The sequence below is a fragment of the Mirounga leonina genome, unplaced genomic scaffold (assembly GCF_011800145.1).
Source record: "Mirounga leonina isolate KUSES-001 unplaced genomic scaffold, KU_Mleo_1.0 Mir_154, whole genome shotgun sequence".
Classification (NCBI taxonomy): Eukaryota; Metazoa; Chordata; class Mammalia; order Carnivora; family Phocidae; genus Mirounga; species Mirounga leonina.
In genome coordinates, this window is record NW_023270389.1 from 46,801,275 (window position 1) to 46,813,416 (window position 12,142).

The window sequence follows — 12,142 nt, forward strand, 5'->3', positions numbered from 1 at the left end:
CTGGCAGGCCAGAAAGGACTGGCATGATATATTCAGAGCACTAAATGAGAAAACTATGCAGCCAAGACTCTATATCCAACTAGGCTGTCAATGAAATTAGGAGAGATAAAAAGCTTCCAGGACAAACAAAAACTAAAGGAATTTGCAAACACGAAACCAGCCCTACCAGAAATACTAAAAGGGGTCCTCTAAGCAAAGAGAGAGCCTAGAAGTAACAGAGACCAGAAAGGAACACAGACAATATACAGTAACAGTCACCTTACAGGCAATACAATGGCACTAAATTCATATCTTTCAATAGTTACCCTGAATGTAAATGGGCTAAATGCCCCAATCAAAAGACACAGGCTATCAGATTGGATAAAAAAACAAGACCCATCGGGGCACCTGGGTGGCTCAGTTGTTAAGCATCTGCCTTCGGCTCAGTTCATGATCCCAGGGTCTTGGGATCAAGCCCTGCATTGGGCTCCCTGCTCCGCGGGAGGCCTGCTTCTCCCTCTCTCATTCCCCCTGCTTGTGTTCCCTCTCTCACTGTGTGTCTCTCTCTCAAATAAATAAAAACATCTTTAAAAAAATAAAATAAAAAAACAAGACCCATCGATATGCTGTCTGCAAGAGACTCATTTGAGACCCAAAGACACCCCCAGATTGAACGTGAGGGGGTGGAAAACCATTTACCATGCTAATGGACACCAAAAGAAAGCTGGGGTGGCAATCCTTATATCACACAAATTAGATTTTAAACCAAAGACTGTAATAACAGATGAGGAAGGACATTATATCATACTTAAAGGGTCTATCCAACAAGAAGATCTAACAATTATAAATATCTATGCCCCTAACATAGGCAGCCAATTATATAAGCCAATTAATAACAAAAGCGAAGAAACACATTGACAACAATACAATAACAGTGGGGGACTTTAACACCCCCCTCACTGAAATGGACAGATCATCTAAGCAAAAGATCAACAAGGAAATAAAGACTTTAAATGACACACTGGACCAAATGGACTTCACAGACATATTCAGAACATTCCATCCCAAAGTAACAGAACACATTCTTCTCTAGTGCCCATGGAACATTCTCCAGATCACATCCTGGGTCACAAATCAGGTCTCAAGTGGTACCAAAAGATTGGGATCACTCCCTGCATATTTTCAGACCACAATACTTTGAAACTGGAACTCAATCACAAGAGGAAAGTTGGAAAGAACACAAATACATAGAGGCCGAAGAGCATCCTACTAAAGAATGAATGGGTCAACCAGGAAATTAAAGAAGAATTAAAAAAAATTCATGGAAACCAATGAAAATGAAAACACAACTGTTCAAAATCTTTCCAATACAGCAAAGGCAGTCCTAAGAGGCAAGTATATAGCAATACAAGCCTTTCTCAAGAAACAAGAAAGGTCTCAAATACACAACCTAACCCTACACCTAAGGAGCTGGAGAAAGAACAGCAAATCAAGCCTAAACCCAGCAGGAGAACAGAAATAATGAAGATCAGAGCAGAAATCAATGAAATAGAAACCAAAAGAACAGTAGAACAAATCAACAAAACCAGGAGCTGGTTCTTTGAAAGAATTAACAAGATTAATAAACCCCTGGCCAGATTGATCAAAAAGAAAAATGACCCAAATCAACAAAATCATGAATGAAAGGGAAAAATCACAACCAACACCAAAGAAATACAAACAATTATAAGAACATATTATGAGCAACTCTATGCCAGCAAATTAGATAATCTGGAAGAAAGGGATGCATTCCTAGAGATGTATCAACTACCAAAACTGAACCAGGAAGAAATAGAAAACCTGAACAGACCTATAACCAATAAGGAAATTGAAGCAGTCATCAAAAATCTCCCAAAAAACAAAAGCCCAGGGCCACATGGCTTCCCAGGAGAATTCTACCAAATATTTAAAGAAGAATTAATACCTATCCTTCTAAAACTGTTCCAAAAAATAGAAATGGAAGGAAAACTTCCAAACTCGTTTTATGAGACCACCATTACCTTGATCCCCAAACCAGACAAAGACCCCATCAAAAAGGAGATATACAGACCAATATCCTTGACAAACATGGATGCAAAAATTCTCACCAAAATACTAGCCGATAGGATCCAACAGTACATTAAAAGGATTCTTCACCACGACCAAGTGGGATTTATCCCTGGGCTGCAAGGTTGGTTCAACATCCGCAAATCAATGTGATACAATACATTAACAAAAGAACAAGAACCATATGATCCTCTCAATCGATGCAGAAAAAGCATTTGACAAAGTACAGCATCCTTTCTGGATCAAAACTCTTACAGAGTATAGGGATAGAGGGTACCTACCTCAATATCATAAAAGCCATCTATGAAAAACCCACAGCGAATATCATTCTCAATGGGAAAAAACTGAGAGCTTTCCCCCTAAGGTCAGGAACGCGGCATGGATGTCCACTATCACCACTGCTATTCAACATAGTATTAGAAGTCCCAGCCACAGCAATCAGACAACAAAAAGAAATAAAAGGCATCCAAATCAGCAAAGAAGAAGTCAAACTCTCACTCTTTGCAGATGATATGATACTTTATGTGGAAAACCCAAAAAACTCCACCCCAAAACTGCTAGAACTCATACAGGAATTCAGTCAAGTGGCAGGATATAAAATCAATGCACAGAAATCAGTGGCATTCCTATATGCCGACAACAAGACAGAAAAAAGAGAAATTAAGGAGTCAATCCCATTTACAGTTGCACCCAAAACCATAAAATACCTAGGTATAAATCTAACCAAAAAGGTAAAGAATCTATACTCAGAAAACTATAAAGTACTCATGAAAGAAATTGAGGAAGACACAAAGAAATGGGAAAACATTCCATGCTCATGGATTGGAAGAACAAATATTGTGAAGACATCAATGCTACCTAGAGCTATCTACACACTCAATGCAATCCCCATCAAAATACCATCCACTTTTTTCAAAGAAATGGAACAAATAATCCTAAAATTTGTATGGAACCAGAAAAGACCCTGAATAGCCAGGGGAATATTGAAAAAGAAAAGCAAAGCTGGCAGCCTCACAATTCCAGACTTCAAGCTCTATCACAAAGCTGTCATCATCAAGACAGTATGGTACTGGCACAAAAACAGGCACATAGACCAATGGAACAGAATAGAGAGCCCAGAAATGGACCCTCAACTCTATAGTCAACTAATCTTCGACAAAGCAGGAAAGAAGGTCCAATGGGAAAAGACAGTCTCTTCAACAAATGGTGTTGGGAAAATTGCACAGCCACATGCAGAAGAATGAACCTGGACCATTTCCATACACCACACACAAAAATAGACTCAAAATGGTTGAAAGACCTCAATGTGAGACAGGAGTCCATCAAAATCCTAAAGGAGAACACAGGCAGCAACCTCTTCAACCTCAGCTACAGCAACTTCTTCCTAGAAACATCACCAAAGGAAAGGGAAGCAAGGGCAAAAATGAACTATTGGGACCTCATCAAGATAAAAAGCTTTTGCACAGCAAAAGAAACAGTCCACAAAACCAAAAGACAACCGACAGAATGGGAGAAGATATTTGCAAATGACCTATCAGATAAAGGGCTAGTATCCAAAATCTATAAAGAACTTCTTAAACTCAACACTCAAAGAACAAATGATCCAATCAAGAAATGGGCAGAAGACATGAACAGATATTTTTCCAAAGAAGACATCCAAATGGCCAACAGACATGTGAAAAAGTGCTCAACATCACTCGGCATCAGAGAAATCCAAATCAAAACCTCAATGAGATATCACCTCACACCAGTCAGAATGGCTAATTAACAAGTCAGGAAATGACAGATGTTGGCGGGGATGTGGAGAAAGGGGAACCCTCCTACACTGTTGGTGGGAGTGCAAGCTGGTGTAGCCACTCTGGAAAACAGTATAGAGGTTCTTCAAAAAGTTGTAAATAGAGCTACCATGCGATCCAGCAATAGCACTACTGGGTATTTACCCCAAAGATACAAATGTAGGGATCTGAAGGGGTACGTGCACCCCGATGTTTATAGCAGCAATGTCCACAATAGCCAAACTGTGGAAAGAGCCAAGATGTCCATCAACAGATGAATGGATAAAGAAGATGTGGTAAATATACACAATGTCAAAAGGAATGAAATCTTGCCATTTGCAACAACATGGATGGAACTGGAGAGTGTTACGCTGAGCAAAATAAGTCAATCAGAGAAATACATGTATCATATGACCTCACTGATATGAGGAATTCTTAATCTCAGGAAACAAACTGAGGGTTGCTAGAGTGGTGGGGGTGGGAGGGCTGGGGTGGCTGGGTGATAGACACTGGGGAGGGTATGTGTTATGGTGAGCGCTGTGAATTGTGCAAGACTGTTGAATCACAAACCTGTATCTCTGAAAACAAATAATACATTATATGTTAAAAAAAAAAAAAAGAAGAAGAAGAAGAAGAAGAAGATAGCAGGAAGGGAAAAATGAAGGGGGCGAAATCGGAGGGGGAGATGAACCATGAGAGACAATGGACTCTGAAAAACAAACTGAGTGTTCTAGATGGGAGCGGGGTCGGGGGATGGGTTAGTCTGGTGATGGGTATTAAGGAGGGCACATTCTGCACGGAGCACTGGGTGTTGTATGCAAACAATGAATCATGGAACACTACATCAAAAACTAATGATGTAATGTATGGTGATTAACATAACATAAAAAAAAAGAACCAATTTTGGTATGCAAAACTTCCAGGGAGGTTTCAGAGGAGGGAACCATAGGGGCTAAAGGCAGACTGCCCCCCAAAATATGCCACTTTGCCACACTGATTATTTTGAATTAAAGTTACTAAGAGATGGCTACTGTATGAAGAACACTCTGATACTCCTTTATCTCTATACAGCAAGAAATAAGTCTCCCATGTGAGAGGTACCCTTCTTATACCAGGTAGAGACATCCTAATCATCAGAGCTAAGGAATTCAGAGTCAAGAAGGCTATATAATCAAACCTTGTTACTTTTACTAATCTATTACCTCAACCCAAATGCTATTTAGAATTCTTTACTAATTAAGCTCCAGAACATAAGTTTTATTTGTCCTGACAATTACTAACAGATTTTATGTTTCTTTGTATAAAACATAAAAAAGTTGCATTACTTGGTCATTTTTTGAGTCTCAATTTCATTATTGGTCCTCTGTATACACATAATAAAACTTCAGGTTTTTTCCTCCTTGTTAATCTGTCTCATGTCAACTTAAGTCTTAGACTAGTTAGAGGAATATTGAAGGGTAGAGAAAGACCAGTTAGAAGAATATTGAAGGGTAGAGAAAAAAATTTTCCTCCCCAAAACCAGTAATCAATGCTGTCAGGTTTCTCTTAATGAAAGGTACCCTGACCAGCCTGCTCAGCAGTGCCCTGGCAAGGCAGTTCAGATTCCTCCAGATTTGCCCATAGGAAGAATATGCATGTTTGTGTAGATTAGGGCTTAGATTTAAGCATATGTCATAGATCCCCAAGAGCCTGCTCTTGACACCTGGACCCTCCTGACATTTGGCCTCTTCCAGGTCCCTAGCTACCATGACCTACACAGGCCATGCATGCATAGTATGTACCTGTCAGCCAGCCTTGGGAAGCCAGAGCCCCCAAGGCCTGGGGAACATCAGCTGGCCCCAACCATCTGTATCACCTCTTGGGCAGTGAAAGTCAACCTCTGACAATATTTCTGAGGCATCAGCTTTAAACTAGTGACATCAGTCTACATTTGGCTGGCTTTCTGATGAAATCTGGAGTTCAGAAATGAAAGCTCCAAGATGTCTCTTACTAGAGGCTACAGCAGTCAATCTGCCTGCCATCACCCTGGCAAGGCAGTCCAGTTTTCTCCAGTGCTTCCTCAGTGTGAATATGCACATATGTGTAGATTAGGGCTTGGAAGCAAACAGATGACTTGTACTGCTCCCATCACCAGGCTTCTACTGGAATGTTCCCTGTAATAAGTGCCTGGCTACCCTGACCTGCATGGCCCACACATAAACTATCTGTACCCCAACATCAAGGTTTTACAATAAAACATTTAAAACACAGTTGTGAACAACAGAAGGATAGTAATTAATATGACTCATTAACCTTACCAAAATTACCTAAGAGGTGGTTTATGGGTAGAATTGATTATATATTCATTTCTGAGGATCTCTGGAGACCTACTGAAGACTTAGTCCAGACAAAACTTAAAATTAAGGAATCTCCAGATGTTAGCCTGATCACCCAACCCAGTGAGTTATATTCTATATAGCTATATACCCTTATTAGGAGCATGAAGTAACATGAATGCTGACAGGCAGAAAGGAAAAGTGCCTGCACAAAAAGTCATCTTCAGAGTAGGAAGGAACCCAGACTCCCTTGTTTCTAAGGGTACCAATCCACACCCCAGGACAAGGATTATTTTAACACTTTGACCCTGGTAACTATAACTAGAAACTAGGCCCATAAAAAAACAGACAAAACTACAACAAATGAGAGTATATAACCAATCAGATTCACTGAAGAGCAAGCTTATACCAGACAAGAAATGATAAAAATTAGGCAGCAGGAAAAATAGGGGCCGCGCATGCAAAGCAAGTGCCGGTAGCTTCCCTGCCCCTCCCGCAACGCTTGACCCCGGGATCCCCCCGGCTTGCCTGCCCGCCATGGCCAACAAGGAAGCCTTTGATGACGCAGAAGAACGTGTAATCAACGAAGAGTACAAAATATGGAAAAAGAACACCCCTTTTCTTTATGATTTGGTGATGACCCATGCTCTGGAGAGGCCTAGCCTAACTGCACAGTGGCTTCTAGATGTAACCAGACCAGAAGAGAAAGACTTCAGCATTCACCAACTTGTCCTGGGAACACACACGTTAGATGAACAAAACCATCTTGTGATAGCCAGTGTGCAGCTCCCTAACGATGATGCTCAGTTTGATGTTTCACACTAGGACAGTGAGAAAGGAGAATTTGGAGGTTTTGGCTCAGTTAGTGGAAAAACTGAAATAGAAATCAGGATCAACCATGAAGAAGTAAACCGGGCTCATTACATGCCCAGAACGCTTGCATCATTGCAACAAAGACTCCATCCAGTGATGTTCTTGTTTTTGACTATACAAAGCATCCTTCCAAACCAGATCCTTCTGGAGAATGCAACCCAGACTTGCATCTGCATGGACATCAGAAGGAAGGCTATGGACTTTCTTGGAACCCAAATCTCAGTGGGCACTTACTTGGTGCTTCAGATGACCATACCATCTGCCTCTGGGACATCAGTGCTGTTCCAAAAGAAGGAAAAGTGGTGGATGCGAAGACCATCTTTACAGGACATACAGCGGTAGTAGAAGATGTTTCCTGGCATCTGCTCCATGAGTCTCTGTTTGGGTCAGTTGCTGATGATCAGAAACATGATCTGGGATACTCGTTCAAACAATACTTCCAAACAAAGCCACTCATTTGATGCTCACACTGCTGAAGTGAACTGCATATCTTTCAATCCTTATAGTGAGTTCATTCTGGCCACAGGATCAGCCGACAAGACTGTTGCCTTGTGGGATCTGAGAAATCTGAAACTTAAGTTGCATTCCTTTGAATCACATAAGGATGAAATATTCCAGGTTCAGTAGTTGCCTCACAATGAGACTATTTTGGCTTCCAGTGGTACTGATTGCAGACAATGTCTGGGATTTAAGTAAAATTGGAGAGGAACAATCCCTAGAAGATGCAGAAGATGGGCCACCAGAACTGTTGTTTATTCATGGTGGTCACACTGCCAAGATATCTGATTTCTCCTGGAATCCCAATGAACCTTGGGTGATTTGTTCTGTATCAGAAGACAATATCATGCAAGTGTGGCAAATGGCAGAGAACATTTATAATGATGAAGATCCTGAAGGAAGCGTGGATCCAGAAGGACAAGGGTCCTAGATATGTCTGCACTTCTTGTGATTTTAGACTCCCCCTTTTTTTTCCTCTCAACCCTGAGATTGATTTAACACTGGTTTTGAGACACAGACTTTGTTTGGCTATCCCTCTATGATAGGTACCATCCCATCAACAATGTTACTAGCCCAAACAGAGGGTGTTTTCTAAATATTAACTGGGGGACTTGATTCAGTAAAGCCACAGACTTATATTTAAATTTTCTTTCGGAATTTTCTAGTAACAAAGGTCTAAAGTAGGCACAGAAAGGGGAATGTTATGTGTGGTTATTTTTCTTCTTAGGCTATATCCCCAAGTTTTTCAGACTCCTTTAAGTAAAGACTAAAGTAAGGAAGGAGTAGAGCCAAGTGAGGTAGGTGTCTGAGCCATGAAGTATAAATACCACAAGATGTCGTTTTTATTCAGGAAATGGGGGAAATTCAATTCATATAAATTCCTATTCTAAAATTTTCACACCTGACTTTCCAGGATGCACATTTTCCTATGTAGACCAGTCTCCTCTCAGTTTCATCAGTTAAGTCAAAACTATGTGTTCCTCTTTCCCCCATATATTTTTGCTTGTTAGTGTATTTCTTGAGCTGTTTTCATATTTCTTTCTTTTCTGTGAAATGTTTTTTTAAAAAACTTGGGACCACCAAGTTGTAAAGATGTATGTTTTTACCTGACAGTTATACCACAGGTAGACTGTCCAGTTGAGTTGAGAAGAGTGAATTGATAGCTTGTATTTGTTTTTAAAGTTAAATTAATCCTGGATAAGAGTTGCTTTTTTTTTTTTTTTAAGGAGTTAGTCTTTGACCACTAGTTTGGTACCATCTCTATTTTGGGTGACCTGTTTCACCAGCAGGCCTGTTACTCTCCATGACTAACTGTGTAAATGCTTATAATGGAATAAATTGCTTTTCTACGTAAAAAAAAAAAAGAAAAGAAAAGAAAAGAAAAAGAAATGATAAAAATTAGAATAGATTCCAACAAATTTAAATGGACACAGAAACCCAGTGGCCATTAGATTTATGGCCCAAAGAAAATCAAAACATGGTCTTCCCAGGGGTGGAGATTGCAGAACTTGGACCCATAACCATTGATGCAAAATTGAATCAATACCTTATAGCATTTGGAGAAAATAATATTTTACAAAGATCTTTGTTTGAGTAGCAGCAACCTGGAGATTAAGATGGCCTATACCGGGGCGCCTGGGTGGCTCAGTCATTAAGCGTCTGCCTCCGGCTCAGGTGGTGATCCCAGAGTCCTGGGATTGAGCCCCTCATCGGGCTCCCTGCTCGGCGGGAAGCCTGCTTCTCCCTCTCCTGCTCCCCCTGCTTGTGTTCCCTCTCTCGCTGTGTCTCTCTCTGTCAAATAAATAAATAAAATCTTTAAAAAAAATAAAAAAATAAAATAAAAAAAGATGGCCTATACCTAATGTATTATTACTTAAAACATCTTCATGGAAGATAGAACCCAAGATGGAGGTGGAGAAGGAGGACCCTAGGCTCATCTCATGCCATGAACACATCTACATAACTATCAATCATCCTAAATACCCCAGAAATCAATCTGAAGACTGATAGAACAAACTTCACAACTAAAGGGGGAGAAGAGGCCACATCAAAGTAGGTAGGAAGTATAGAGACATGGTTTAAGGGAGAACCACATTTCAGGTGCTGCAGAGAGGAGGGAGCCATGGTCATAGAGAAGGGTGAGGGAGAAAGGAATACACAGGGGAATGCACAAGGAGAAGGCTTCCCCAAAGCCAATGGCTTGGAAAATGAGAGGGGCTGAGTTTTGTGAGTTCTTGCACCCAGCAGGGCTTAAAGCCTGGAGTTTCAAAGATCAGCTGGCTTGGCTGGAATAGAGCCTAGAGGGCACTGCCCTGCTCCTTGGGAGAAGGCAGGCAAACAACCTGGGGGACAGTGTGGAAACAGCAATCTGAAGAGCGCCTGGGGCACACAGTGGGGAGATTATTTGCTCATCTCAGACAGCATCCCTACAAGGCAACATTCACAGAGACACCTCTCTGGGAACAGGGGAGCTGGTGAGTGCCATTTTCCTTCCCTGCCCCTCAACATAAACACAGAGCCAATAGCAGGAGGCAGCACAGAGCTGACACTGGCTGCTTAACTTGCTTACATCAAGCCTCCCCTCCACCCTGTCCCCACCGTATGCTAGCATGACCGCCCTTCTCAGTCAAGCATGCCTCAGTCCCAATGCAGTGGACCCCACAAATCCAGGAGACCAGCACAAATCCCTGTCTATACCATGTCTCCTGACCAGAGAGTTCTGCAGGGCCTCAGTTCTGGTGGGGTTGGTGTCAGGTATCATTTCACAAGCAGACCAGAGCATACCTAGTTAAAACTTGCCACACTCCGGGCAGGAATTAAACACTTCCCACAGTAGGCAAGGAGAGCCTCTGCAGATAACTAGCCTGAAGGGCAAAGCAGCTAAAACACAACAGCAGAGTGCACACAGCACACCCCAGAGACACTCTCTAAAGTGCTAGGCCCTGGACACTACATGACCTCTTCTTCATAAAGCCATTACTTTTAAGAGGAGGAGACATAACCGGTTTTTCTAACATAGAGAAGAAGGCAGAGACAGACAAAATGTGAAGTAAGAGGAATTTATCCCAAAGAACCAGATAAGGCCACAACCAGAGATCCAAGCAAAACATATATAAGTAACATGACTGATGGAGAATTTAAAGCAATGATCTTAAGAATATTCACTGGGCTTGAGAAAAGAAGATATCAGCGAGACCCTTACAACAGAGATAAAAGTTAAAAAAGAATCAATCAGAGATGAAGAGTACAATAAATGAGATTGGAAACAGGCTTAATTTAATGAATAGTAGGCTAGCAAAAGCACAGGAATGAATTAGTGACCTAGAAGATAAAATAATGAAGCTGAACAAAAGAAAGAATAGACTTAGGGAACTCAGTGACTCCACCAAACATAATAACATTTGTATTATAGGAGTCCCAGAAGAAGAGAGAGAAAAGGGGTCAGGAAATTTATTTCAAGAAATAATAGCAGGAAACTTCCCTAATCTGGGGTAGGAAACAGATATCCAGATCCAGGAGGCACAGAGAACTCACATCAAAACCAAAAAAGCAGGCCAACATCAAGACATATTATAATTAAATTTGTAAAATATAGTGATAAAGAAAAAAATCTTAAAAGCAGCAAGACAAAAGAAATCCTTAATTTAGCCTTAACCCATTAAGGATAGCTGGAGATTTCTCAACAGAAACTAGGCAAGCCAGAAGAGGGTAGCATGATATATTCAAAGTGCTGAATGGGAAAAATCTGCAGGCAAGAATACTCTATCCTGCAAGGCTATTATTCAGAATAGAAGGAGAAATAAAGAGTTTCCCAGACAAACAAAAACTTAAAAGATTCATGACCACTAAACCAGCCCGGCAAGAAATATTAAGAAGAGACAAAAAATGATAAAGACAAGAAAGAAACAGGGAAAAATCTCCAGAAACAACGACAAAACAAGTAATAAAATGGCAATGAGTACATTCCATCAATAATTACTTTGAATGTAAATGGACTAATTGTTCCAATCAAAAGACATGGGGTGTCAGAATGGGCAAAAAAAAAAAAAAAACAAGACTCATCTATATATTGTCTACAAGAAACTCATTTTAGACCTACATATACCTGCAGATTGAAAGTGAGGGAGTGAAGAAACATTTATCATGCAAATGAATGTCAAAAGAAAGTTTGAGTAGCAATACTTATATCAGACAAATTAGGCTTTTTTGTTCTTGTATTTTTTTTATCCTGCTTGGATCAGGATACTACTGGCCTCATGGAATGATTTTGAATGTGCTCCCTCTATTTCATTATGTGTAAGATTTTGATAAAGATTATCATTATTTTTTAGATGTTTGGTAGAAATCATCAATGAAACCATGTGTGGTCTTAGGCTTTTCTGTGCTGGGAGATTTTTGATTCCTAATTCAACTTTCTTGTTATTGGTCTAAGAAGATTTCCTATTTCTTGGATTCAAGATTCATGATTCAATCTTGGTAACTTGTGCATTTTTATGAATTACCTGGGTTTTTTTCTGTTATCTGATTTGTCAGTATATAATTATTTATAGTAATCTGTTACCACACTATGTATTTTTGTGGCTATCTGTCACATTGTTTTCTCCTCCATTTTTCATT

General features: G+C 40.3%; 1 pseudogene across 1 annotated transcript; it reads left to right on the top strand.

The window, feature by feature from the left end:
• The first annotated feature begins 6,362 nt into the window (after positions 1 to 6,362).
• On the top strand, positions 6,363 to 8,897 carry LOC118014410 (annotated as a pseudogene). The gene has a single exon (XR_004680281.1). The product of XR_004680281.1 is annotated as a histone-binding protein RBBP4-like (transcript).
• The last annotated feature ends 3,245 nt before the right edge of the window (positions 8,898 to 12,142 follow it).